Raw genomic sequence first — 26,717 nt, 5'->3', positions numbered from 1 at the left:
GTAGTGGGTTGTAGGTACAAAAATGCTGTTAGCGAGGATTTTCTTGTTATTTTCTAAGTCCGTGAGAGATTTTTCTCTCTCACAGAAGAGCTAGCAGGGAATGTAAACAACCAAGCCACCTGCAACCTTGAAAAGTCTTGTTTATGGTATAGTAGAAAAATATTTTGACAATGGATGTTTTAGGATTTTGGCCAATCACCCCCAAGGGGTGGCTGGTCCTTTGTCCAATTAGACTATGAAGAAAGAGTCTATAAAGAGTTTGTAAAATAATTCAATCAATCAATCTTGCTGCACAATTCCTGCCTGCTGGATCTTCTCTCCTCCTCCTCCCTATGGCTGCAGGACACGGTGATATACCATAGGAACCAGGCCTGCAGTAATATTTGGTGCTGCCCGACGTGATCTGCACTCTCTGATGTGTCCTGCACGCTGCGAGCCAAGCCAAATTTTTCTAGAGGTACGCTGTTCCCTTTCCCCCCCAGGACCGGGAAGTCCGACAGGACTGAGAAATGGCGAACAGCGGCTCACAGAACGACACTGTCGTACTGGTCTGGAAAGGTGTGTTTAGCATATTGCACACCTCCATTCCTGAAAACTCAGTTCGGGAATTATTAGACTGAGCTACTTTAAAAGGGATTTCCATGGACAGAGATACTGCCCTGGACTTTGCCTTATGGCAGGAACTCGGCTGTGCTGTCCGACACGAGCTCCCGACTGGGGACCCAGCAGCATTAGAATTATACAAAACCTGGAGTTCGTTATTTATCCTGCTGACAGACCTATTTCGGTGATGAGTGACGGAGGAATGTCCGAGGGGGGCCCCGCTGACTGGGCTTCCAGGGCAAATGATGGTGGATTCGGAAAAACCCCCCCGGTTCCACAGGCAGAGCCTGCGCCGGCTCACCCTGCACAATCGCAGGACTCCGCAGCCCCCAGGAACCCCGCGCCGGCAGAGGTGGGGGGGGTCAGGGCAACGAGAGGGCGCACAGCCTGCCTTGCCGTTCGGCTGGGCGGCGGCCATGGCTTATCCAGGGCTGCAAATCAGCGGCTTAGCAACTTGGACGCCCAGAGAGGCTCCTAGCTCCGTCGCGTATGCACCTGGATCTAACTTCTTAGCCGGCGTAGCGCCGCGCGTGCCTGCCCCTAGCCTGCCTGAGTGTGGTCCACTGCCCTCCTTGGCGCTGGACTGTTCTGCGCAGTCGCAGAACCGAGCCATCGACCTTTTAATACAGCATCTGCCTTTGCTGACAGAGCTACCGAACCTATCCCGAAGGATGGAGGACCTGCTCAGCCTGCTAGAGCAGCGGATGCTGAGCCCGCGCCGCCCGCGCCGGCCATGCCGGCCGCGCTGGCCGTGCCTCCCACGCTGGCCGCAGGAGACGTGGCTCCGAGCGAGGAAACGGTGCGGCCAGCGGAGAAACCGGAAGCAGCGCTGCCGCGGGAAAACCCGGAAGCGGCGGCGGCTGCAGAGACACAACCAGAGACGGCAGTGCCGAACGCGGCCAGGGAGCGCGAAACAGCTGCGGGGGCAGCGGCTCTGAGTGCAGCCAGGGAGCGAGAAACAGCAGCGGAAGTGGCGACCGTGCCGAACGCAGCTGCTGTGCAAGAGACAAGCGCGGCGCCGAGCACGGCCATAGCCCCAGAGACGACGGCTGCAGCTCCAGTACCGGTTCGGTCGGGACCGGCCGAGACAGCATCCCGTAAAGAAACTGCTGTTCAAACTGCCACACAGCCAACTGCAGTCTGTACTGTCTGTTCTGCCTCTAGCGAACTTAGCCAAAGTGCCCCTCCCCGTCCATTTCTGTTCACTCCCAGCACCCCAGAGTTGCCTTTGCCTGATGATTCATCGTCAGGCAGTGAGGCAGATGAGGTTCTGGCCCCAGGTCGTCAGGCGGCTGTAGCCGCGCGGCGAAGAAAAAGGCTGCGCGGTCTCGCCCCTGGACCTTTCTGGACTGCACGGTAACAGTGCGTCGGACCCATTACAATCGCTTCTTAGAGTCTGTTAAGATGCGAGCATTGGAGGAGGGTGACTGGAGGTTATTAGAAACCCTTGGAATGCCAAATAGATCTGAGGATTCTGGGGGTAACCGGGGAGCTCTTACACTCCATCCGCAGGCTGTGCCAGAAGTTCAGGATGGTACTGGTTCCCCAAAAGGGGAGATCCGAGCTTTCCCAGTGTATAAGGCTCTCCCAGATTCAGGGGAGCATGACAAGCATGAGGTAATTGCTTGGAAGGTTGCCCAGGACCTCCAATCCAAGGTGGCACAATATGGGCTAGGTTCTGCTGAGGTTATGCAAATAATAAGGGTGATAAATACAGATTTGCTTTCTCCATTTGATATCAGACACTTAGGTCAAATTCTATTTCAACCTGTACAATTTACAGTTTTTGAAAAAACCTGGAGAAAGCTGGCCGGCAAGGCTGCATTAGCGAATATGCAGCTCCCTGCTGCTGATCCTAGACAGACAGCAGGAATGGATGCTTTGATGGGGACTGGTCCACTTTCTGATCCCAGTCTACAGGGTAACTTGTCCTCTAGCGTCCTGCAGCAAGCTCAACAGGTTGGCATGGCTGCCCTGTTGAAAACCATAGAGTTGTCAGCACCCAGAAAGCGATATACTGAAATAGTTCAAGGGAAATCAGAGTCATTCTTCTCTTTTATAGAGAAAGTCGCTGCTTCTCTCGAGAAGAAGGTTGAGGATGACGGATTAAGACAGTTGTTGTTAAGGCAGTTAGTGAGAGATAACGCAAACGAGGAGTGCAGAAAAATCATAGATGCCTTACCAGGGGATCCTGAGGTAACAGACATGGTCAAAGCCTGCACTAAGGTGGGATCTGGGAACCAGAAAAGGTCTGCTTTGGCTGCGTTCCTGCAGTCTGTTCACACATCTTCTGGTCGTGAACCAAAGCAACCCAAACATGCAAAAAAACAGAAGTGGCCTAAGCCGAGACAAAAAGAGAACACACCGATCCCCCAGTGCAAGAGGTGTGGCAGGCCAGGGCATTGCTTGGACTATTGTAGATCCCAGACTCATGCCAATGGTCAGCCATTGCTGGGAAACTTCCGCCAGGGTGCAAGGAGGGGGAATTGCTCTCCAATGCAGTCGCTACCCCAGAGAGTGGCACAGGTACAGGCACAGGCCTACCCAGCCACCCTAGAGACGGCACCCAGGGATCAGACAGCACCCACAGATCAGACGGGTTTGACGTCCACACCGCAGCCACAGTCGTCTTAGACTCTAGCGGTATTTATAAGGTTCCCTTGGATGCATATGGACCCTTAGCCCAGGGATCCAGTGCGATGCTGGTGGGAAAACCTGACATTGCCCATCAAGGAGTCTTAGTGCACTCAGGAGTTATTGACGCTGACTTTAAAGGTCAGGTTTGCGCTATGGTCTCCACGCAAAAACCCCCTGTAACTATTCCTGAAAAGACCTGCCTTGCTAAATTAGTGCCTTTTAAGTCTTGTGTCCCCAGGATAGAGCAACAAAATCACGAAGATAACGGCAGTGGATCTACGGGACTTCCGCAGGCCTTCTGGACTGCAGACATCTCTGACCAAAGGCCACAGATGACATGTGCCCTGGTCCCTCCCAACGCCCGTCCACCCCGGATTCAGCTTCGAGGTTTGATTGATATGGGTGCTGATGTAACTGTCATCTCCTTCTTTGCATGGCCTCCCTCATGGCCTTTAGCCCCAGTGGGATCGGCCATCGCAGGAGTAGGAGGAACCACACAGAGCTATTTAAGCGGCCTGTGGTGGTGAAGGACTCAGAGGGGCACCCAGCTATGATTAGGCCTTATGTTGCTACCACTTCCCATAACCTTTGGGGACGGGACGTGTTGGCAGCTTGGGGCATACGGATTGGGACAAATTTTTATCAGGGGTCACTGTGTGTAAGGGCGCACAGTATCCTACACTGCCTTTGTGGTGGCTGACTAACACGCCAATCTTTGAACCACAGTGGCCCCTACCAAAAGAGAAGTTAGACGTCCTTCATCAGCTGGTTCAGGAACAGTTACAACAGGGGCACCTTGAACCTTCTACTAGCCCCTGGAACACTCCTGTTTTCGTAATTACGAAGAAATCAGGGAAATGGAGATTATTGCAGGACCTCCGGAAAGTTAATGCAGTAATGGAAGGTATGGGGGCATTGCAGCCTGGCATGCCCTCTCCCACCATGATTCCTACAGGGTGGGACATCCTGATCATTGATTTAAAGGATTGTTTTTTCACAATTCCTTTGCATCCTGATGACAAACCAAAATTTGCCTTTACTGTGCCTGCCATTTAGAATGCTGAACCTGCTAAGAGATACCAATGGAAGGTCCTCCCTCAAGGGATGAGGAACAGCCCAATTATCTGTCAGTGGTATGTCGCCCAAGCTTTAGCTGGAGTTCGCAAGCAGTTTCCTGATGCATGCTGCTACCACTACATGGATGATATCCTGGTGGCAGCGTCCACTCGGGACGAGCTGCTGAGAATACAGCCTCAGCTGCTCGCTGCTCTGCATGCCTATGGATTAGAGGTAGCTCTGGAGAAAGTTCAACAGCATCCTCCTTGGAAATATTTAGGAGTGAAAATTTTGGACCAAACTATCCAACACCAAGAGGTGCAATTCCCGGATTCGATTAAAACCTTGAATGATGCTCAGAAGCTGTTGGGTGTCATCAATTGGTTACGACCTTATTTAGGTCTAACTGCAAAGCAACTTTCCCCTCTTTTTAATACATTAAAAGGGGATCCTGATCTGAATTCACCTCGGGAGTTGACTCCGGAAGCGCGACAAGCGCTGCAGGAGGTCCAACGGGCTGTTTCCGCTCGTCAGGTTTATCGAGTGGATCCCTCCATTGCTATCACTGTTTTCATTACTATTCCAGACCTCCATCCTAAAAGTATCATTGGCCAGTGGAATGCTCAATGGCCTGATCCTTTGCATATCCTAGAATGGGTCTTTTTGCCTCACCAGCCAAAAAGGACTGTGACCACGGTGTTTGAATTGGTCGTTTCTCTGATAATCAAATGCCATCAACGGTGTTTGCAACTGATGGCTGCAGATCCTGCAGTAATTGTCATTCCGATCTCAAAGGAATACTTTGAGTGGAGCCTCATCCATAGTGCTCCTTTGCAAAGCGTGCTGCAAAACTTTTCAGGGCAGATCACTTACCATCTGCCCAGTCATAAATTACTGCAGTTGGCAAAATTGACCGTGCTTTCCTTGCGGCCGAGAAATAGCCGAGTGCCGGTGCAAGGACCCACCGTCTTTACGGATGGTTCAGGAAAAACTGGGAAAGCCATTGTTACCTGGAAGGAGGGATCGGAATGGCAGGTGCTGAAGGAACACGAGTCAGGCTCTGCTCAGTTAGTTGAATTAAGGGCTGTTACCATGGCTTTTCAGCAATTCTCACAGGAACCTTTGAATTTGGTTACTGACTCTGCTTGTGTAGCAGATATAACCCAACGCTTAGATTGTTCATTTCTGAAGGAGGTGAACAATGCGGCTCTGTTTTTGCTGTTGCAAACCTCTTGGTCTGCAATTCAGGCTCGAGTGCATCCGTATTACATTCTGCACATTCGAAGCCACACCAATTTACCAGGGTTTCTAACAGAAGGCAATGCCAGGGCTGACATGCTGGCCAACCCTGCGTGGGTAGGGCCTCAGCCTGACAAAATTGCACAAGCCAAGGCATCGCACGGTTTCTTCCATCAAAGTGCACATACCCTGCAGAAGCAGTTTCATTTAAGGCCAACTGAAGCGCGCGACATTGTCAGCGCTTGTGCTGACTGTCACGGACTTGCTGCGCCTTTGCCAGCGGGGGTAAAACCCAGAGGGCTAAAAGCCTTGCAGATTTGGCAAACAGATGTAACTCACATCCCTGAATTTGGTCGGCTGAAATATGTTCACGTGTCTATTGACACTTTCTCCTCGGCTATGTGGGCTACTGCTCACACTGGAGAGAAGGGATGTGATGTCATTGCCCATTGGAAATTGGCTTTCTCAGTCCTGGGCGTGCCAGCTTCTGTGAAAACCGATAATGGTCCTGCCTATGCCTCGGAGAAGACGCGGCAGTTTTTACACCTATGGGGTGTAGATCATACCTTTGGTATCCCACATTCTCCTACTGGCCAGCCATTGTTGAACGCGCTCATGGTACCTTGAAGCGTGTTTTGGACAAACAGAAAAGGGGAATGCATGGAGAAACCCCACAGAGCCGACTAGCCAAAGCTTTGTATACAATTAATCACCTTACAGTACCACAAAATTCAAATAATCCTGTTATTCTGAATCATTTTCTCTCGTTGCAGTCTGCAGGCGACACACAACTGCCCCGGGCAAAAGTCTGGGTACGGAATTTACTCACTAACCAGTGGGAAGGCCCACATGAGCTTATCGTTTGGGGTCATGGGTATGCTTGCGTTTCCACAGATACTGGGGTATGGTGGCTACCTTCAAAATGCGTTCGCCCTGACCTACGGCACCAGAGGCAGAACAGGCAACCTCCAAATGATGGCCAGAATGCCAACCATCCAAATGGCGACCAGAATGTAGATCATCAGCCTAATGACTCTTCTGATGATGACCAGGATGTCAACCATCAGGCAGATGGTCCTTCTACAAGCAGAGACTGGGATGGTCCTTCTACAAGCAGAGACTGGGATCATCCTTCCACAAGCAGAGACTGAACTTTAAATTTCTTGTTATGGAGTCAGATAGTTAAAGCCTTAAGGACATATTTAGAATTAATAACTGATGTAGATTTCTATTTAGGATTAATAGTAGAGTTGTTATCTTATAAAACAAAAAGGGGGAATTGTAGGTACAAAAATGCTGTTAGCAAGGATTTTCTTGTTATTTTCTAAGTCCGTGAGAGATTTTTCTCTCTCACAGAAGAGCTAGCAGGGAATGTAAACAACCAAGCCACCTGCAACCTTGAAAAGTCTTGTTTATGGTATAGCAGAAAATATTTTGACAATGGATGTTTTAGGATTTTAGCCAATCACCCCCAAGGGGTGGCTGATCCTTTGTCCAATTAGACTATGAAGAAAAAGTCTATAAAGAGTTTGCAAAATAATTAAAGAAATCAATCTTGCTGCACAATTCCTGCCTGCTGGATCTTCTCTCCTCCTCCTCCCTATGGCTGCGGGACACGGCGATATACCGTAGGAACCAGGCCTGCGGTAATAGTGGGTAGACCCTAGCTGGATGCCAGACACCCACCAAACCCTCCCTATCACTCCCTTTCTCAGCTGGGCAGGGGAGAGATAATATAACAAAAGGTTCATGAGGTGAGACAAGGACAGAGAGAGCTCAGTCACCGATTACCATCATGGGCAAAACAGACTCAAATTAAAGATATTAATTGAATTTATTACTAACAAAATCAGAGCAGGACAATGAGAAGTGAAATAAGATGTTAAAAACACCTTCCCCCAAACCTTCCCTGCTTCCCAAGCTCTATCTCCTTCCCCCAAGTGGTGCAGGGAGATGGGGAATGGGGGTTACACTCAGTTCATCATAAGTTGTTTCTGCTGCTGCTCAGGGAGAAGGGTCCTTTTCGTCCTCCAGCATGTGGTCCCTCCCATGGGAGACAGTTTTCCACTAACTTCCCCAACATGAGTCCATCCCACAGGCAACAGCTCTCCACAAACTACTGCAACATGGGTCACTCTTCCATAGGGTGCAGTCTGCATCCCTGTGGTCTTCCATGAACAATCTTAGAGAGTAGAATGATAATGGGGAATTTTTGTTGTAATTCTGGTGAAGGGACAAAGGGTGGATTTTGTGTAAATTTTTCACTTTGGTTCTGTGTTGTGATAATGTTATTTTGATTTTTGTGTGGGGAATTTTTGTCTGGCTTTCTTTGGTTGGTTTTGTTGATGTGAGAGCAGGTTGTGTGATGAATGTGGATTTTAGTGATAATTCTTAAATATGTAATTCACAGAGGAGAGGGGTAGAATGTATTAGGTTTGCATGGCCAGGTTTTGGTAGCAGAGGGGGGTACAGGGGTGTCTTCTGTGAGGATCTGCAAGAAGCTTCCTCCATTTCCAGCAGAGCCAATACCAGCCGGATCCAAGATGGACGTGCTGCTGAAAAGGCTGGGCCAATTAGAAATGGTGGTAATGCCTCTGTGATAACATATTTAAGAAGAAGGGGGGAAAAGTTATTGAGCAGTTGTAATTGCAGCCAGAGAAGAGAGGAGTGAGAATATGTGAAAGGAACTGTGCAGACACCCAGGTCAGTGGAGAAGGAGGAGGAGGAGGTGCTCCAGGTGCCAGAGCTGAGATTTCCCATGGTGAAGCAGGCTGTCCCCTTGCAGCCCATGGAGGACCCCAAGGGTCCAGAGATCCACCTACAGCCCATGGAGGAGACCCACACCAGAGCAGGCAAATGAAAGAAGGCTGTGAATCCATAGGAAACCTGTGCTGGAGCAGGGTCCTGGCAGGGACCTGCAGACCCATGGAGAGAGGAGCCCATTCTAGAGCAGGTTTCCTGGCAGGACTTGTGATCCTGTGGGGGACCCATTCTGGAGCAGGCTATTCCTGAAGGACTGCAGCCCATGGAAAGGGACCCACATTGCAGCAGTTTGGGGAGGACTGTTGCACATGGGATGGACTCACATTGGAGAAGTTCATGGAGAACTTTCTCCCATGGGAGGGATCCCATGCTGGAGCAGAGAAACGACTCCTCTCCCTGAGCAGCAGCAGAAACAACCTTTGATGAACTGTGTAACTGTCTCCCTGTGCCACTGGGGAGGAGGAGGTAGAGCTGGGAAGGAGAGGGGTGGGGGGAAGGTGTTTTTAAAGGTTTATTTTACTTCTCATCATCTTGCTATTTGTTAGCAATAAATTCAATTAATATCTCTAATTTGAGCCTGTTTTGCCAGTGATGGTGTTTGGTGAGTGATCGGTCTCTGTCCTTATCTAACCTCATGAACCTTTTGTCATATTTTCTCCTCCCTGTCCAGCTCCTGAGGGGAGTGATAGGGAAGGTTTGGTGGGTACTTGGCATCCAGACAGGGTCTACCCAGTACAGTCTTTTTTGGTGCTGAAACCTGGGATCTGGATCTCTGAAGTCACAGGAGGATGCCAAGAGTTGTCTGTCTTAGAGGCTGAGGTGAGTTTTAAAGGGGACAAGTGGGAAAAGCACCCCATTGTGACTGGCCCAGAGGCCCCTTGTATCCTTGGCATTGACTACCTCAGTAGAGGGTGCTTCGAGAATCCCAAGGGGTACTGATGGGCATTTGGTATAGCTACAGTTAATACAGAGAAGATCAAAGTTATCCACCCTGCCTGGCCTCTCAGAAGATCCCTTCATTGTGGGATTGCTGCAAGTTGAAGACCAGCAAGTGACAATTGCTACCACAACAGTGCACTGGCGGCAATATCGCACCAACTAAGTCTCCGTAATTCCCATCCATAAACTAATTCATCGACTGGAAAGCCAAAGAGTGATCAGCAGGACCCTCTCACCCTTTAACATCCCCATATGGCCAGTGGGAAGGTCTAATGGAGAATGGAGGCTGACAGGAGACTATCGTGGCCTGATTGAAGTCATGCCACCTCTGAGTGCTGCCATACTGGAAATGTTGGAACTTGATTATGAGCTGAAGTCAAAGGCAGCCAAATGGTGCCACAAGTGATATTGCGAATGCATTTTTCTCAATCCCTCTGGTAGCAGAGTGCAGGCCACAGTTTGCTTTCACTAGAATGGGTGTCCAGTATACCTGGAACTGACTGCCCCAGGGATGGAAACACAGCCCCACTATTTGCCATGGATTGATCCAAATTGCACTGGAACAAGATGAATCTCCAGAACACCTGCAATACGTTGATGATATCATTGTGTGGGGCAATACAGCAGAAGAAGTTTTTGAGAAAGGAAAGAAAATAATCCAAATTCTTCTGAAAGCTGGTCTTGCCATAAAACAAAGTAAGGTAAAAGGACCTGTACAAGAGATCCAGTTCTTGGGAATAAAATCGCAGGATGGACACCATCATGTGCCTTTGGAGGTGGTTAACAAAATAGCAGCTATGTCTTCACCAGCTAACAAGAAGGAAACACAAGCTTTCCTAGGCCTTGTGGGGTTCTGGGAAATGCATATTCCAGGTTATAGCCAGCTTGTAAGCCCCTCTATTGAGTGACCCGAAAGAACCATTTCAAGTGGGGCCTTGAGCAACAACAGGCCTTTGAGCAGATTGAACAGGAAATAGCTTGTGCGGTAGCTCATGGGCCTGTTCAGACAGGCCTCGCTGTGCAAAATCTACTGTACACTGCAGCTGGGGAGCGGGGTCTCACCTAGAGCCTCTGGCAAAGGACCTCAGGAGAAACCTGAGGTCAACCATTAGGGTTTTGGAGCCAGGGTTATCGAGGATCAGAAGTTCACTATATTCCAACTGAAAAAGAGATATTAGCAGCCTATGAGGGGATTCAAGCCGCCTCAGAAGTGGTTGGGACAGAAATGTGTCTCATCTTGGCACCATGATTGCCCATGCTACACTGGATGTTCAACAGAAACATCCCTTTAACACATCACGCAAACACTGCTACATGGAGTAAGTGGGTAGCATTGATTACACAACAAGCCTGACTGGGGAAACTCAATTGCCCAGGAATCCTGGAAGAGAAAATTGACTGGCCAGAAGGCAGAGATTTTGAAGCATTGCCTGAGGAGGCAGCTCATGTCCAGGAAGCACCACCATATAACGAGTTAGCAGAAAATGAAAGAGGCTATGCTCTATTTACTGATGGATCCTGCCATGTGATAGGAAACCATCGGAGGTGGAAAGCTGCTGTGTGGAGTCCCACATGATGAGTCATTGAGGCTGCTGAAGGAGAAAGTGACTGAAGCCAGTTTGTAAAAGTGAAAGCCATCTAACTAGCCCTAGAGATTGCTGAACAAGAAAAGTGGCCTGTACTCCATCTCTATACTGACTCTTGGATGGTGGCTAATGCCCTATGGGGGTGGCTGTAGCAATGGAAGAAGACCAATTGGCAATGCAGTGGTAAACCCATCTGGGCTGCTGCATTGTGGCAGGACATCGCTGCATGGGTAGAAAACATGACTCTAAAGGTACGTCATGTAGATGGTCAAATGCCCAAAGGTCATGCCACTGAAAAACATCTAATAAATGAACAGGTAGATAAGGCTGGAATAGCTCAGGTTGACCTAGACTGGGAGCAAAAGGGTGTGCTATTTATAGCCCAATGGGCTCATGAAACATCAGGGCATCTTGGAAGGGATGCAACATACAGATGGGCTTGTGATCGAGGGGTGGACCTGACCACGGAGGCCATCACACAGGTTATTTATGAATGTGAAACATGTGCTGCAATCAAGCAAGCCACGTGAGTATAATCTTAGAATAGAGGGCAGTGGCTGGGTTTCTGATATGGCGAGGCCCGGAAAATGGACTATATTGGACCACTGCCATGAATATGCCAAGGCAAGAGCTACATACTCACCATGGTGGAGGCATCTACTGGTTGGCTGGAAACACACCCTGTAAACCATGCCACTGCTCAAAACAGGTCTTGAAAGGAACATTTTGTGGTGACATGGTACCCCAGAGAGAATTGAATCAGACAATGGGACTCATTTTAGAAATAACCTCATAAACTCTTGGGCAAAGAAACATGGCATTGAGTGGATATATCACATCCCTTACCACCCACAAGCCTCTGGAAAGATTGAGAGGTATAATGGACTGCTGAAGACTATGTTGAGACTGCTGGGCAATGGGGCATGGAAGCACTGGGATACAAATTTAGCAGAAGTCACTTGGCAGGTTAACACCAGAGGATCTGCTAACTGCCCTGGTCCTGCCCAAAATAAACCCCTAGACACCGTGGAAGGAGATAAGGTCCCTGTAGTGCATATAGCAAAGTGGCTGAGGATGTTGGTGTGAATTTCTCCTCCCATGGGAAAAGACAGACCCATTCATGGGATTGTCTGCCCAAGGACCAGGGTGTACTTCGTGGGTAATGCAGAAGGATGGAGAGACCTGGTGTGTGCCTCAAGGACATTTAACCTTGGGGGAAAAATTATCTCTGGTGTAAGTTGTATGTTGCAGGAAGTAAAGTAGCAGGAATGACATGAACCAATGAAGAATGAATTTTGCAAGGAGCAAGGAGAGTGTGACAATGACCTGGGCAGGGCCAGTGTCGGTGCCCAACACTTGATTGTGCTCTTGTCCTGTCCTGAGTACCCATCCTGATGAAATGGAGCCCAAGTCATGGATCTGGAGGGGTGGAGGAAGCCCATGAAATGTGAAAATAATACCTATCTGTGAAAGGACAGGGAATAGTAGTTAATGAAAATGTACAAATCTGTATGTTGGGTAAAGAGACGGCTTAAGGATGTAGTTTAAGCTGCATGTGTGGGTATGAAGGGATTCCAGAAATGAGAAATAAATACAATGGAACAGTTAGAAGATTTATAAATTGTGTGGGTTCTGAGTATGATGCAAATGATATGGAATAAGGGATGGAGATGGTATTGGGTCTGGCTGAGCTGGAGTTCATTTCCCCATAGCAGCCCTCACAGTGCTGTGCTTTGCATTGGGAGCTGGAAAGGTGTTGAGAACATACCAGTGTTTTGGCTACTGCTGAGCAGCAGAGGCACAGCATCAGCGCTGGCTCTCAACATTTCCCCTCCATCAAGGGGCTGGGGGTGGGCAAGATCCTAGAAGGGGACACAAGCAGGATAGCCGACCAAAATTTACCAAAGGGATATTCCATACTGTCATAGGTTAGCAAGCTAAGTCTCGATGTTCTTCTTACAGCTTTCTCTATGACCTGAGAGAACCTATCAGATGGCCAGTTTGAATATGGACAATTCTTTAAGCCACTTAAAATTGCGACTGCCTCTGTGATCCACACTTAAGAATAGACTAACCCCCCCCCCCCCCCCCCCCCAGCTCTCTCTTGTTTCCGGTGCTGGGACAGGTGGCTGTGGGCCCCGTGCGGGGGCCAGCGGGCCTGGCTAAGGCCCGGCTTGGGCCAGGCCAGGCTGGGCCACGGCCATCCTGGAGCCGATGGGCCCTGTTCCACCCGTAGAACCCCCCCAGCAGGGCTGTGGGCAGCCAGAGCGGCTCAGCTCCCCCCCCTCCACTGCGGCCAAGATTTCAGCAAAAGCGGCACCACTGTCTGGCAGAGGTCAGGTGACCAACAGCGATAAGCCACATTCCAGCTGCAAGGCCGAGGTGAGATTAAACCTTTTAGTGCTGTGAAGAACTGAAAACCTGAGGGAAGAGAAAGAGGAGATGCTTAAAGCTGAAATTCTATTGTGAAGCTATGATATATCAGAGTATCCCGTTGTAATATCACGAAGATATGGGGGGGTGGAGTGTTCAACTTGTAAGCAAAAGCACCTGCGCTGAGATAGGCAGATGCTGACGCAGCTGTAATTTCATGAGAAGTTTGGACAGGGAGAGATGGAAGCGATGAGGACTTTTGCTCCAAATGGAAAAGGAGAAAACCTCAGTTCCTAGAGATGCTCCCAGAGATAGTCCTAAAGATGAAGCTGAAGAAGACCCTTTGCTCCCAGGGAAGGAGGAGGGCCTCTGTTCTTAGAGATGAAATGCTCCCAGAGATGGGTGAAGAGAACTTTTGTTTCTGAATGGCTCAACCTTAAAATTGTACCCCAAAAACCTTCAAGAGTGGACCCTCAAAAGCAGTTGTGGGAAAAACTGCAAGTCGGGGGAAGGGACTCGCATGCGAGCAGAGAGACCTCTTCCTAAACGGACTGAACAAAATTATTTGGAAGTGAGCGGCTGTCTCGTTGTGATACTGTTTTCATAGCACGAGCAAGAAGAGACTTCTCTTTCTAAATGGACTGAACAAGGTTATTATGGAAGTGGTAAACAGACTGAACATCTTAAGGGTTGTCTTTTTACATTGTCAGTGGGAGAAGGAAGGAAGGTGACGGGAGGAGAGTTCTGAAGGTGTGGTATAATTTTTTTCCCTCTTTTAGGTCTGTTAATAAACTTCTTTATATTCTTTCAAGTTTGGTGCCTGCTCTGCGTTTCTCCTAATTCTTATCTCACAGAAGATAAACAGTAATGAGTATCTTGGACCAAACCACTACACTAAATTGGTGTTTCTGCCCAGTTACAAACCAAACCTGCTACACATACCATATGACGTCAGCTCAGATATAAAAGCTAAGGAAAGTAGGAGGAATGAGGGGGGGGCATTCATTATTTACAATGTTTATCTTCTGGAGCAACTGATCTGCATGGTGAAGCCCTGCTTCCCAGAAAGTGGCTGAATGTTGCCTGCTAATGGAAAGTAGAGAATGAACTTTTTTTTCTTTGCTTATATGCAACCAAACTTTCGCTTTTGCTTTAGTAAACTGCCTTATCTCAATTTAAGAGTTTTTTCTATCTTATTTACTTTCCCTTGTCCATCTGGGAAGGGGAGTGGTAGAGTGGCTTGAAGGGCACCTGGCATCCAGCCAAAGTCAACTCACCACAGCAGGCTGGAAACCTGCATGGCTAAGCAAGGATCTGCTCCTCAAACTGAGGAGTAAGAAGGAAATGCACAGCCAGTGGAATAAGGATATGTAACCTCAGTCTTTACTGGCAGTCAGACTTCCCACATCTCTCAAGTTCCTGAACTTCCAGGTGGGGGTTGGGGAAAAGAAGTCCCTCCCACTGTATGCAAAGAGCAGGTTCAGAACCACTCGATGAAGCTGAATAGCCACAAGTCTATGGGGCCTGATGACATGCATTCCAGGGTCCTGAGAGAACTGCCTGATGATGTTGCCAAGCCACTCTCCATAATATTTGAAAAGTCATGGCAGTCAGACAAAGTCCCCTGTGACTGGAAAAAGGGAAACATTGATCCCGTTTTTAAAAAGGGAAGAAAAGAAGACCCAGGGAACTATAGACCGGTGAGTCTCACCTGTTGGAACCCTGAGTTCTGAGAATTTCAGCCTGTCAGTGCTAAGAGGCAGTGATCCTCAGAAGTACACTGTATTTGATCCAAAACCCTGGGAAAAGCTTCCCAAATTGTGTGATAACACTGAGGTTGTTGCTGTGTAATTAAAAGTTATATCACTGGGTGAAATATGTAGAAATGTAGAAAATTAGGTTTAGGAGATATAGGTGATAATAAGTTGCAATATGGAGGATTTGGGGCGTGGATTTATGTCTTCTTTCTTCCCCTTCTTCACAAATCTTAATGTTCTGTCATTGGGTCAAAAGTTCTGCACTGCAGAACATGAAAAGTTAGTAATTGGGTTGTAAGTAAAAACATATTACTTGGTATCTCAAAATTGGTTAGTTTAGACTTTAAAAAGCTTTGAAAATTAAAACTCATGGCCATTTTCCACCCTGCCAACTAGAAAGCACACCCTGTGCAGCTGTGCTAAAGATAAGAAATAATAAAATCAGTAAAGAAGAAAAGCCTGGCGTCTCCTGTGTTTTAATCCAAACTCTGAGTAAAAGAACTCGAAATTCAGAAACAGAGAAAATTAATATCACCTCTGTGCCTGGGAAGATCATGGAGCAGATCCTCATGGAAGCAATGTTAAGGCACATGAAAGGCAAGAAGGTGATCCAAGTCAGCCTGCACAGCTTCACTAAGGGCAAATTGTGCATGACCAATAAGGTGGCCTTCTATGACAGTGACAGCAACGGTCAACAAGGGAAGAATGACTGATGTCATCTATCTAGACTTCTGTAAGGCATTTGATACACTCCCACATGACATCATTATCTCCAAATTGGAGAGACATGGATTTGATGTATGGACTATTCAGTGGAATAGGAATTCGCTGGATGGACACAGCCAGAGACTTGTGGTCAATGGCTCTATGTTCAGGTGGAGGCCAGTGATGAGTGGTGTCCCTCAGGGCTCTGTCTTGGAACCTGTGCTCTTTAATCTTTATCAGTGACATAGACAATGGGATCAAGTGCGCCCTCAGCAAGTTTGCAGATGACACCAAGCTGAGCAGTGCAGCTGACACAATAGAAGGAAGGGATGCCAGCCAGACGGACCTGGTCAAACCTGAGAATTGGGCCCATGAGAACCTCATGAAATTCAACAAGTTGAAGCGCAAGGTGTTGCATCTGCATCAGGACAATCCCAGACGAGTACTGACTGGGAGAACTCATTGAGAGCAGCCCTGTGGAGAAGGACTTGGGAGTTCTCATGGATGAAAAGCTGTACATGAGCCAGCAGTGTGCACTTTCAGCCCTGTTGGGGTTTTAGGAGTTCTCCTAATTTTTTTTCTGTTAAAGGAATTTTCCCCATACATGTTGCTAGGGGGACAAATTGCTGGGTACTTAAGAAAAATAAAGAGCTACCCACTGAAGATGGGGTGTATATGGCAACTCTTTTGCTTCACCTGGGTGTGCGGTTAGTCGGTCCCCTAACGCCGGAGAGGAGGGCTGGTTTTTTGTCAGCTGCTTTTCCTTCTGCGGAGAAAACCCCAGGATCCCCAGCTCGCCTGCCCTGCCCCGCTGGGAGCCGGGCTGTGGCCACCCTGCCCCGCCGTTGCTTCGAGCCTTCACTACGTTGTAGCCCTGCTCGCTCTGCCTGCCCAGACCTCCGGGGGGTTCCCCGTTTGGATACATCTCATCTGTCACCCGGGATTTGTCCTTGTCCCTGCCGTTCCAGCCTGCCGTTCCAGCCTGCTGTTCCAGCCTGCTGTTCCAGTCTGCTGTTCCCGAGGGTCCGGCCGGACACCGGGATCAGCTGCCCAGGGGTTTGTGAAGCTTTTTTTTTTCCATCCGTTCCCGGGATCCCAGGCCACTAGTGCCATGTGCTCCCCGAGCTCGCTCCGGAGCGCCCCCTGAAGCCGCAGGGGAACCATCGCACCTGCCCTGCTCACCGGGAGCCGCCAGCGACCCTGCCGGCTGCGACAGGAACTGCACCCGAGGGGAAAGGGCCTGACAGCCAAGAAGGCTGGGACTGGGTTTGTGATTGTTTGCTGTTACTGCCATAGTTATTGTTGTTTGTTTGACTTGTTATACACATATAGATATATAATAGTAAAGAACTGTTATTCCTATTTCCCACATCTTTGCCTAAAAGCCCCTTGATTTCAAAATTATAATAACTCAGAGGGAAGGGGGGTTGCATCTGCCATTCCAAGGGAGGCTCCTGCCTTCCTTAGCAGACACCTGTCTTTCAAACCAAGACAAGCCCATAAGGCCAACTGCATCCTGGGCTGAATCAAAAGAGGTGTGGCCAGCAGGTTGAGGGAGGTAATTGTCCCCCTCTACTCTGCCCTTGTGAGACCCCACCTGGAGTACTGCATCCAGCTCTGGGGTTCTCAGCACAAGAAAGATGTTGACCTGTTAGAGCGGGTCCAGAGGAGAGCCACAAAGATGATCCAAGGGATGAAGCACCTCTCCTACAAAGGCTGAGAGAGTTGGGGTTGTTCAGCCAGGAGAAGAGAAGGCTTGGGGGAGACCTTACAGCAGCCTTGCAGTACCTTAAGGGGGCTTATAAAAAGGAGGGAGGGGGACTTTTATATGGGCAGATAGTGACAGGACAAGGGACAATGATTTTAAACTAAAAGACAGCAGGTTTAGATTAGATATTTGGAAGAAATTCTTTACTCAGAGGGTGGTGAGGCACTGGCACAGGTTACCCAGAGAGGTTGTGGATGCCCCATTCCTGAAGGTGTTCAAGGCCAGGTTGGATGGGGCTCTGAGCAACCTGGTCTAGTGGAAGTTGTCCCTGTCCATGGCAGGGAGGTTGCAACTAGATGGTCTTTAAGGTCTCTTCCAACCGAAACCATTCTAGGATTCTGAGATACCCCAGAGAGAACAGTTGGACAGTGGAACTCATTTTTTAAATAGCCTCATAAACTCCTGGGCCAAGGAACATGGCACTGAGTGCTTGTATCACATGTCCTATCATCCACAAGCCTCCAGAAAGACTGAGAAATATAATGGACCATTATACACTATACTGAGAGTGTTGGGCACTGGGTTCTAAATTTAGCAGAATTCGAGGAAGAAGGGAATTCGCTGGGGAAGACAATGTGGACTTCTCCTCCCTTGGAAAAAGGCAAACCCATTCATGGATCTGGGTGTAATTGGTGGGTAATGCAGAAGCATGGGAAGATCCAGTGTGTGCCTCAAGATTTAACCTCGGGGGATAATAATCTGTGATGCAAGTTGTATGCTGTAGGAAGTAACATAGCAGGGACTACTTCAACCAACCAAGAGTGAACTTCACAAGGACCTGGGTGAGTGCAGTGATGACTCAAACCAAGCTGGTGTTTGCACCTAACAATCAAACATGCTGCTTCTCCTGTCCTAAGAGACCACCTTGACAGATGGGGCCCAAGTCATAGTCAGTTCTTATGAACATTTGGGGGAATGGCAGAAGCTCATGGAATGGGAAAGTGATATCTACCTGTCTCTTAAGAAACAGGGAATAGTAGTAAATGGGAATGTATAAATCTGTATGTTGGGTATTGTCTTGGGGTGATTTGATGATGATGATACTTTATTCCCTAATCATCTGCTTTATGCCCAGAAAATGTCTGTGGTATCTTTAAGATTAACCAGGGGGCAGGGCCGGAGCCCAGGAACCCCGGGCATGGGCTCTGTTCAATCTCTCTCTCCAGCGTGGTCGGCAGCTACACGGATTGTTACTTCATTGCCTTTTGCTTGGAATAATTTTCACCAATTTAGGCAAGAAGCTTCTGGGGATTTTTTGGGGTTTTTTCCCTCCCCCTGGCCTGGAGGCTTTTCACCGGCAAATCCTTTTGGCAGCTTTTTGGGTTTTTTTCTTCTGTCCGGCCCGGGGAGCCTGAGGGGCGGCCCCGGCTGGTCCAAACCCCAAGAAAGACTGAACCAGCGAAAGAAGGGACATAAAAATCCACCAGTTTTCACCTGCTGTGAGGAGGAAAACCAACACCAGAGGCTCAACATCTGCTCTGCTCCAGACTGCTGTGTGACCTCCTCTTCCCCTTCCTGAAGACAAAAGGAACGAGTCGCCATTTTGTTTTCCGGGCCACGCGGCCAGCCCGTGTATTTTTCTTTCCCAGGCATTTTTGAGGTTTTTTTGTTCTGCTGTGGGTGGGTGTGTGGGTGGCTGGAGGGTAAGTTTCTGGGAGTCCATATCTAGCATTTATTCTATCCTTTTCTGTGCCTTGCAGGCACCCCTCCCCCCCTTTTTTTTTCTCTGTTAATAAACAGAAAACAGTTCTTTTTTTCACCTTCACCTGCTGATATAAATTTCTCTCATTGGCAGAAGAAAAGGGAGTTATTGAAGCCCTTTCTCTTTGGAGGAAACGTTCATTCCAGGGCATTTTTTGCCTGAAATTTGTCTCCAAAACTGAGACAGGTATAAAGATGGATTAAGCATATAGCATAAGTTGAAAATATCAGTAAGAGGGGATTTCCAGAATGAGAATTACCTCCAGAATGAGAAGACTCTGCTTGAGCAGGGAGGTTAGGGCAGATGACCCTACTGTGGTCCCTTCCAACCTTATCCATTTTGTGATTCTGTGAAATAGATATAAGGGGATGATAAGAAGATATGTAAATGTATGAAATTATATAGGACCTTATGGGGAATTATAAGGTAGAATTGGGCTGTGAGCTGTAAAACCTGCCTGCAGAGGCACATGGCAGAACAAAGGAGCACATGGCAGCACAAAGAGGTTTGTCTTCACCGGACCCTAGGGGGAGGAAGTGTCACGCGGCAGACTCCTACGAAGTGTGTTGCTGGATGTGGCAACACGGGATAGGTCACGCCATATAAGGAAATGCTGTGCCTTAGGTGTATAAAACCAACTCACTCCTTTGAATAAACGATTCAGATTCCCTGCCGGTCTGGGTCCGAGATTCAATCGCCGACAGGATCTAAGCATGATGCAAATGGAATGAAAAAAAAGGGTGGAGATTGTGTTGGGTCTGGTTGGGATGGAGTTAACTTTCCCCCTAGCAGCCCTCAGTGCTGTGCTTTGTATTTGTAACTCACCAGTGTTTTGGCTACTGTTGACCAGTGCTTGCACAGTATCAAGGCTCTCTCTTCTCCCCCTCACTCACCAACCCTAAAGGTCAAGATAGCCAACCAAAACTGACCAAAGGGATATTTCATACCATATGACATCATGCTCAGCAATAAAAGCTGAGTGAAAGGGGGTGTGGGGGCTGTGAGAGACTGGAGATTGCTGGCTTGAAACATTTTGGGGGGGGGGGGGGCGGGGAGGGAAAGGCAGGTTGGGCCTTGCCTTTGGATAGGCAATGCACTGCCCCATACACCCCACCCCTCCTGGGCCTGTACCCCAGCCCTGCAGTGGCTGCCAATCACTGGCACACCAGAGGTAATGCTCCACATCCCACCTCTGGAGCCCCTAACCCAGCTCTTAAGTGGCCAGATGACCAGAAGTCCCACCTGGGGGAAGGACCCAGGAAAGCCAAAGGGTATTTAACCCAGGACATGCGGTGAGTATACCTTGACCCTATATCCTCTTGGAATTTCTATCAGCTGAACACTGCTGGAACCTGGAGTGGTAGCTATATTTGTTCTTTTCTATATTTTTTTCTGTCTTTTTCTCTTTCTTCTAATTCCCTCTTCTTGGAGTTTTGAGTAACGTTTTGAGTAACTTAAAATTAGACAGGCTTAGAGTTTGCTAAATTGAATGGGCTAAGTTAATGCTTTGTGGAATATTTTATGTTGATTGAATGCTGCTCTAAAGCTTTTGCCAAAGTTCTCTGATTTTCTAAAGTTGCCAGTAAAGTTTTTTTTTTGTTGTTTTTGACCTCTTGAGAATATCTTGTCGGTATTTCTCCCATGCATCTAACTCAGAGTACATGAAAAACTGTAAGCCCTTTTAAGTGTCTCATTTAATGAGGTTTTTCAGGCCTTACAGGGACACGTAACATTATTAAGGCATTTGTCTCCAAAGCAACCACTAGACATACTGGGGTCCTACTTAGGATAGAGTATTTCCAACTGAAAAGGAAACCATAATGATCATCTAGTCCAACTGTGTGGTCTCCAACTGCAGACCAAAACTTCAAGCACAGTATTAAGGGCATTGTCCAAAAGCCTCTTAAACACTGACAGGCTTGGAGGATCAACCACTCCTCTAGGAAACCTGGTTCCAGGGTTTTACCACCCTCTAAGTAAAGAAATCTTTCCTAATATCAAGCCTGAACCTCCCCTGATGCAACTTTGAGATATTCCCATGCGTCCTATCACTGGATACCAGGGAGAAGAGATCAGCACCTCCCTCTCCACTTCCCCTCCTCAGAAGGCTGTAGAGAGCAATGAGGGTACCCCCTCAGTCTCATTTTCTCCAATCCCTAGAAATCTATGGTGCCTGATGGGAATCCTCAAAGATCTGGCTGATGTCATCACAAAACCTCTCTCAATGGTTTTTGCAAAGTCTTGGGAATCTGGAGAGGTCCCAGATGACTGGAAGTTGCCAAATGTCCTGATTTTCAAGAAGGGCAAGAAGGAGGACCCCAGAAACAACAGACCTGTCAGTCTCACTTCACTGCACAATAAAATCATGGAAAAGATTATTCTGGAGGGTATTGAAAACACCTGAAGGACAACGCAGTCATCAGTCACAGCCAGCACGGCTGCATGAGTTGAAAAGTCCTGCTTGTCAAACCTGATTTCCTTCTACGACAGGGTAACCCACCTAGGAAAGCCAGTTGATGTCATCTTTTTGATTTCAGTAAATCTTTCAATACTGTCTCTCACAGATCCTTCTGGATAAACACATCATGCAGTGGGTGAGTAACTGGCTCACAGGTCAGGTGCAAAAGGTTATAATGAATGAGGTGACATCAGACTGGTGACCTGTCACTAGTGGGGTTCCGCAGGGCTCCATCTTAGGTCCTGTGCTCTTCAACATCTTCATAAATGACTTGGATGAAGGACTGGAAGGGATACTAAGCAAGTTCACAGACAATACACAACTGGGAGAGTCTGTTGACTCCCTCGAAGGCATAGAGGCCCTGCAGAGAGACCTTGACAAATTAGAGGACTGGGCGATCACCAACCATATGAGGTTCAACAAGGGAAAATGCCAGATTCTGCACCCGGAACGGGGCAACCCTGGATGTACATACAGACTGAGGAATGAGATGCTGGAAAGCAACGCCCCAGAAAAGGACCTGGGGGTCCTGGTTGAACGAAAGTTGAATATGAATCAGCAGTGCCCTGGCAGCCAGGAGGGCCAACTGTGTCCTGGGGTGCATCAGGAACAGCATCGCCAGCTGGTCAAGGGAGGTGATTGTCCTGTTCTACTCTTCACTGGTGCAACCTCACCTTGAGTACTGTCCTAGGTAACCCAAAAAAATGTGTACTGTATTCCATATTTGTGCTACGCCATTTGCCCAAGATCGTTACTGGCCCTTTAAGACCCAGGGGCTGGAAACAGAATCGCAGAGGCAGGGGGTGCCAGGGTGCCTTTCAGAGACAAGACACTCAGGCAGAGTCTCTCTCTTTCATTCCCACCAGGAGGCAGAGGCTCTCTTTTGTTTTTCCTGTACCTTTAGAATAGTTGGCAACACCTTTTTGGCTGTGGTTGCCAGAGGCAACCCTCATCTCTGAAGCTGGAGCCGTCAGAGCCAGGGGGTGCTGGTTTAGGTGCCCAGGAAGACCGTTCCTTTCCCCACCCTAACACACTAATGTGCCAACACAAACTGGGTCCAGCTGGCCGAAAAAGAAGCAGAGAAACTGACACCACAGGTTTGCCACGGCCCCAATTCCCAAGTTCCAGCAGCTGCCCAAATTCCAGTCACCACTGTCGACGGAGCTGCCACCAGTGGGAGAGAGACACTGTCGGGTGGCATGAAGCAAATGGCTTGAGGGGCATTTAAATGTTTTTGGACCCCAGGTTTCTTTTTGTTTTGTCATTGTTCCCTGTTGGTTGTTGTTTGGGGGGAGTTTTATAATCGCGGAGGTTCCGTTGCTGTGGTTTTTTTTCTCTGTTCTTTCTCTCAACCATGCGATCAGAAGGGAGCTTCTCTGCCATTTTGCCTTTGTCCCTTGGACAACACAGTCTTTTACTGAAGCTGCCATTTTGGGGGAGGGGCTTATCTGCCATGTTGCTTTTGTGCCTTGGACTGCGTGTTTGTCTAAGGATGGTGCCATGGTGGGGGTAGGGGCTTCTCCGCTATTTTGTTTTCTTTGTTTCTGGGGAGTCCACAGGACTCAACACCTTTGTATCTAGTGATTATTAGTGTTGTTTTGCCTGTTGCTGTTTCGTCTTTTTAGTTAACGTTTTTCCACTTAGATCTTCTCAAATTCATCTCTCCTTATTGGTGAAAGGGGAGCGGTTAAAACTAAAAGGGGAGGTAACTAATTTTGGAGTGTCTGCCCCTTAAATTGTTTTAAGCCCAGATGAGTACTGTGTGCAGTTTTGGGCACCACAATATAAGAAAGGAGGGCAACAAAGATGTTTGTCTTGGGGTGTGTTCTGGTTTGGCCAAATTTAGAAATATATCCTCTGAGAGAAGGCACAACCACCTCTCCCCCACCAGGTTCGGGAAAAAATAAATTTTCCTCGAAGGAAAGTGAAGAAGATAAAACTATTTATTTAACAAACACACGGGAAAGGAAAATAATGCTAAATAATAAAATCTTTCACTGTGGAGGAAAAACCTGGGAAAAGTGTTAGAGTCCTCCCTCTGGTCTCCTCGGAGCTGGGGCTTGGCCCAGGGCCAGGCCCTCTGTGCCCGGTGGAAAGTCCTCCCGATGTGCTCTGATGTTAAAGCAATCAAGCAGTCCAGTAGAAAAGGGAGAAAATCTGAAATTCCAGGGAAAGAAAAATTCAACTCTCAGTCTCTCTCCGGAGAAAAAGCAGCTGAACCACTGGCCAAAAAAAACTGTCCTGGGAGCAGCCAGCCGGGTGCTTCCCCCCTCCCCTGCCACAGCTGGGAAACAAATTGCTATCTGTGTGTGACCTTGAACAAGCTGCAAACTGCTTTGAGAAAGTTTTGCTCAGTTTTTTCCTTCCCCCTCTCAGGCTCAGTTTAGAGGCATAGAAAGGCACAGGAATTAATTTCTGGGCATAGGCAGCAATATGGGATACACATCATAAGGTCACCCCAAGACAGGGTGACTTTATGATGTGTATCCCCCTATCGCTGCTCTATGCCCAGAAATTAATTTTGTGCCTTTCTGCGCCTTTAAACTGAGCCTGAGAGGGGGGAGAGGAAAAAACCGAGTGAACTTTTCAAAGCAGTTGTTCAAGGACACAGATACACACTCCTCTGCATCCTGCTGCAGTACCAAGAGCAGAGGAAGCACCCTTCTTGCTTTTCAGCCAGCTTTCAGCTCCTCTTCTCTGGAGGGAGATGGAGAGTTGAACTTTGTTTTCCTGGGACTTTGGATTTTCCCTTCTTCTCTTCTGGACTGTTTCAACATCAGAACACATCAGGAGAATTTTCCACCAAGGCCCCGGAGGTGGGCCCACACTGACCCAGCTCCGAGGAGGAGGAGAGAGACCACACCTACAGAAGGACTCTGAAATCTTCCCAGGTTTTCTCTCAGCAGAGCGAGAGGTTTTCTTATTTAGCATTATTATCCTTTTCCTGTGTGTTTGTTAAATAAATAGTTTTTATCTCTTTCACTTTCTGCCGAGGAAAATTTGTTTTTTCCCAAACCTGGTTGTAACCTACCTTCTATCAGAGGATATTTTCCTCCAAATTTGTCCAAACCGGCACAGTGGTGAAGGGCCTTGAGGTGAAGCCATATGTGGAGCAGCTAATGTCACTTGGTATGTTCAGCCTGGAGGAGACTGAGGGGAGACATCATCACAGTCTACCAATTCCTTGCAAGGGGAAGAGGAGGGGCAGACACTGATCTCTTCTCTGTGGTGATGTATTGGGTCTGGCTGAGCTGGAGTTCATTTTCCCTCAGCAGCCCTCACAGAGCTGTATTTTGCATTGGTAGCTAGAAAGGTGCCGATAACACACCAGTGTTTTGGCTACTGCTGAGCAGCACTGGCACAGCATCAGCGCTGTCTCTCAACATTCTACCCCCCATCAGTAGGCTGGGAGTGGGCAAGATCCTGGGAGGGGACACAACCAGGCCAGCTGACCCAAATTAACCAAAGGTATATTCCATACCATATGACATCAGCTCAGATATAAAAGCTAAGGGAGGGAGGAGGGAACAGGGGGCATTCGTTTTTTCAGTGTTTGCCTTCTGGAACAACCGCTACGCGTGCTGAAGCCCTGCTTCCTGGGAAGTGGCTGAACATCGCTCGCCGATGGGAAGTAGAGACTAATTTTTTTCCCCTTTGCTTATGCATGTGCAAACTTTCAGTTTTTTCTTGCTTTGGTAAACTTTTTTCAACCTACTAGTTGTTTTCCATCTTATTTTTCTCTCCCCTCTCCCACTGGGAAGTGATAGAGTAGCTTGGTGGGCACCTGGCATCTAGCCAAGGTCAACCCACTACAGGTGACCAAAGACAGGACCCAAGGGAATGGCCTAAAGTTTTGTCAGGGGAGGTTTAGGTTAGATATTAGAAAAAGGTTTGTTACCCAGAGGGTGGTTGGGCACTGGAAGGGGCTCCCCATGGAAGGGGTCACAGCAGCAAGCCTGACAGAGTTCAGGAAGTGTTTGGACAATGCTCTCAGGCACATGGTGGGAATCCCGGGGCTGTCTTTTGCAGGGCTGAGTTAGACTCGATCCTTGTGGGTTCCTTCCAACTCACCATATTCTGTAATCTAGACAAACCCAGTGTCCTTAGGTGTTCCTCATAGGACACGCCTTCCAGCTCCTTCACCAGCTTTCTTTCCCTCCTCTGGATGCATTCAAGGACATTAAGACACTTTTTAAATCACAGAACTGTAGATGCTGAGAAGGCTAGCAGAGAAAAATTCTCCACTTTTTACTGTCTCATGTGAAAGTCTCCGTTCTCACGCAAGCTATCTCTCTGACGGTTTGCTAGTTGGTAAACATTTGTAGGTGCAAGGCTGTTGTGAGAACATAGTGGAATTGTTTTAGTTTACTGGGAATAATATTTTGAAATGGGTGGTTATACCTCAGCCTATCACCTTGGTAGGTGGTTGACCGATGGGCCAATCATGTAATTTCTCTTTTGCAATCCATGCTATAAAAAGATGGGGTTTTGGCATTAAAAGGTCGGCTTTGACCATCTTCTCTGACCTGAGTGCATGTCGTTCTTCGCCGTCCCTGCGCGCAACAGCGACACAGAACCATTAAGGTTGGAAAAGACCTCTGAGATTACCAAGTCCAACTGCCAACCTAGCACCACTACCATATTCACCACTAAACCATGTCCCCAAGTGCCATGTCCACACATTTTTTGAACACTTCCAGGGATGGTGACTGCACAACTTCCTTAGGCAGCCTGTTCCAATGCATGAAAACCCTTTCTGTGGAGAAATATTTCCTAATATCCAATCTGAACCTCCCCTGGTGCAACTTGGGGCCATTTCGTCTTGTCCTGTAACTTTGTCTTGGGGATGGTTTTTATAGCATATCCATTTTTTTGTTTGGTTTTGGTTTTGTGTCCAGAATGGTCACACCCCCACTCCCACCCCACCCCGGCTCCGGGAGTATCGCGGTGGGTGGGAGCCAACCTGGGATCCTCCGATGGGTGGGGGCAGGGGGCTACTGCTTCCTTTTTCGGTGGGGCGATCGCCTTGTGCGGTCACACGGCACAGTGCCTCTGACTGGATATACTGTTGCCTTATGGGTTTTGCCTGTTTCTTTTTCTTTTCTTTCGGCACTGTGACTGGGGCTTGCCG

Source organism: Corvus moneduloides, chromosome W, assembly GCF_009650955.1.
Source record: "Corvus moneduloides isolate bCorMon1 chromosome W, bCorMon1.pri, whole genome shotgun sequence".
Lineage (NCBI taxonomy): Eukaryota > Metazoa > Chordata > Aves > Passeriformes > Corvidae > Corvus > Corvus moneduloides.
Note: the sequence above shows the minus strand (reverse complement) of the source record.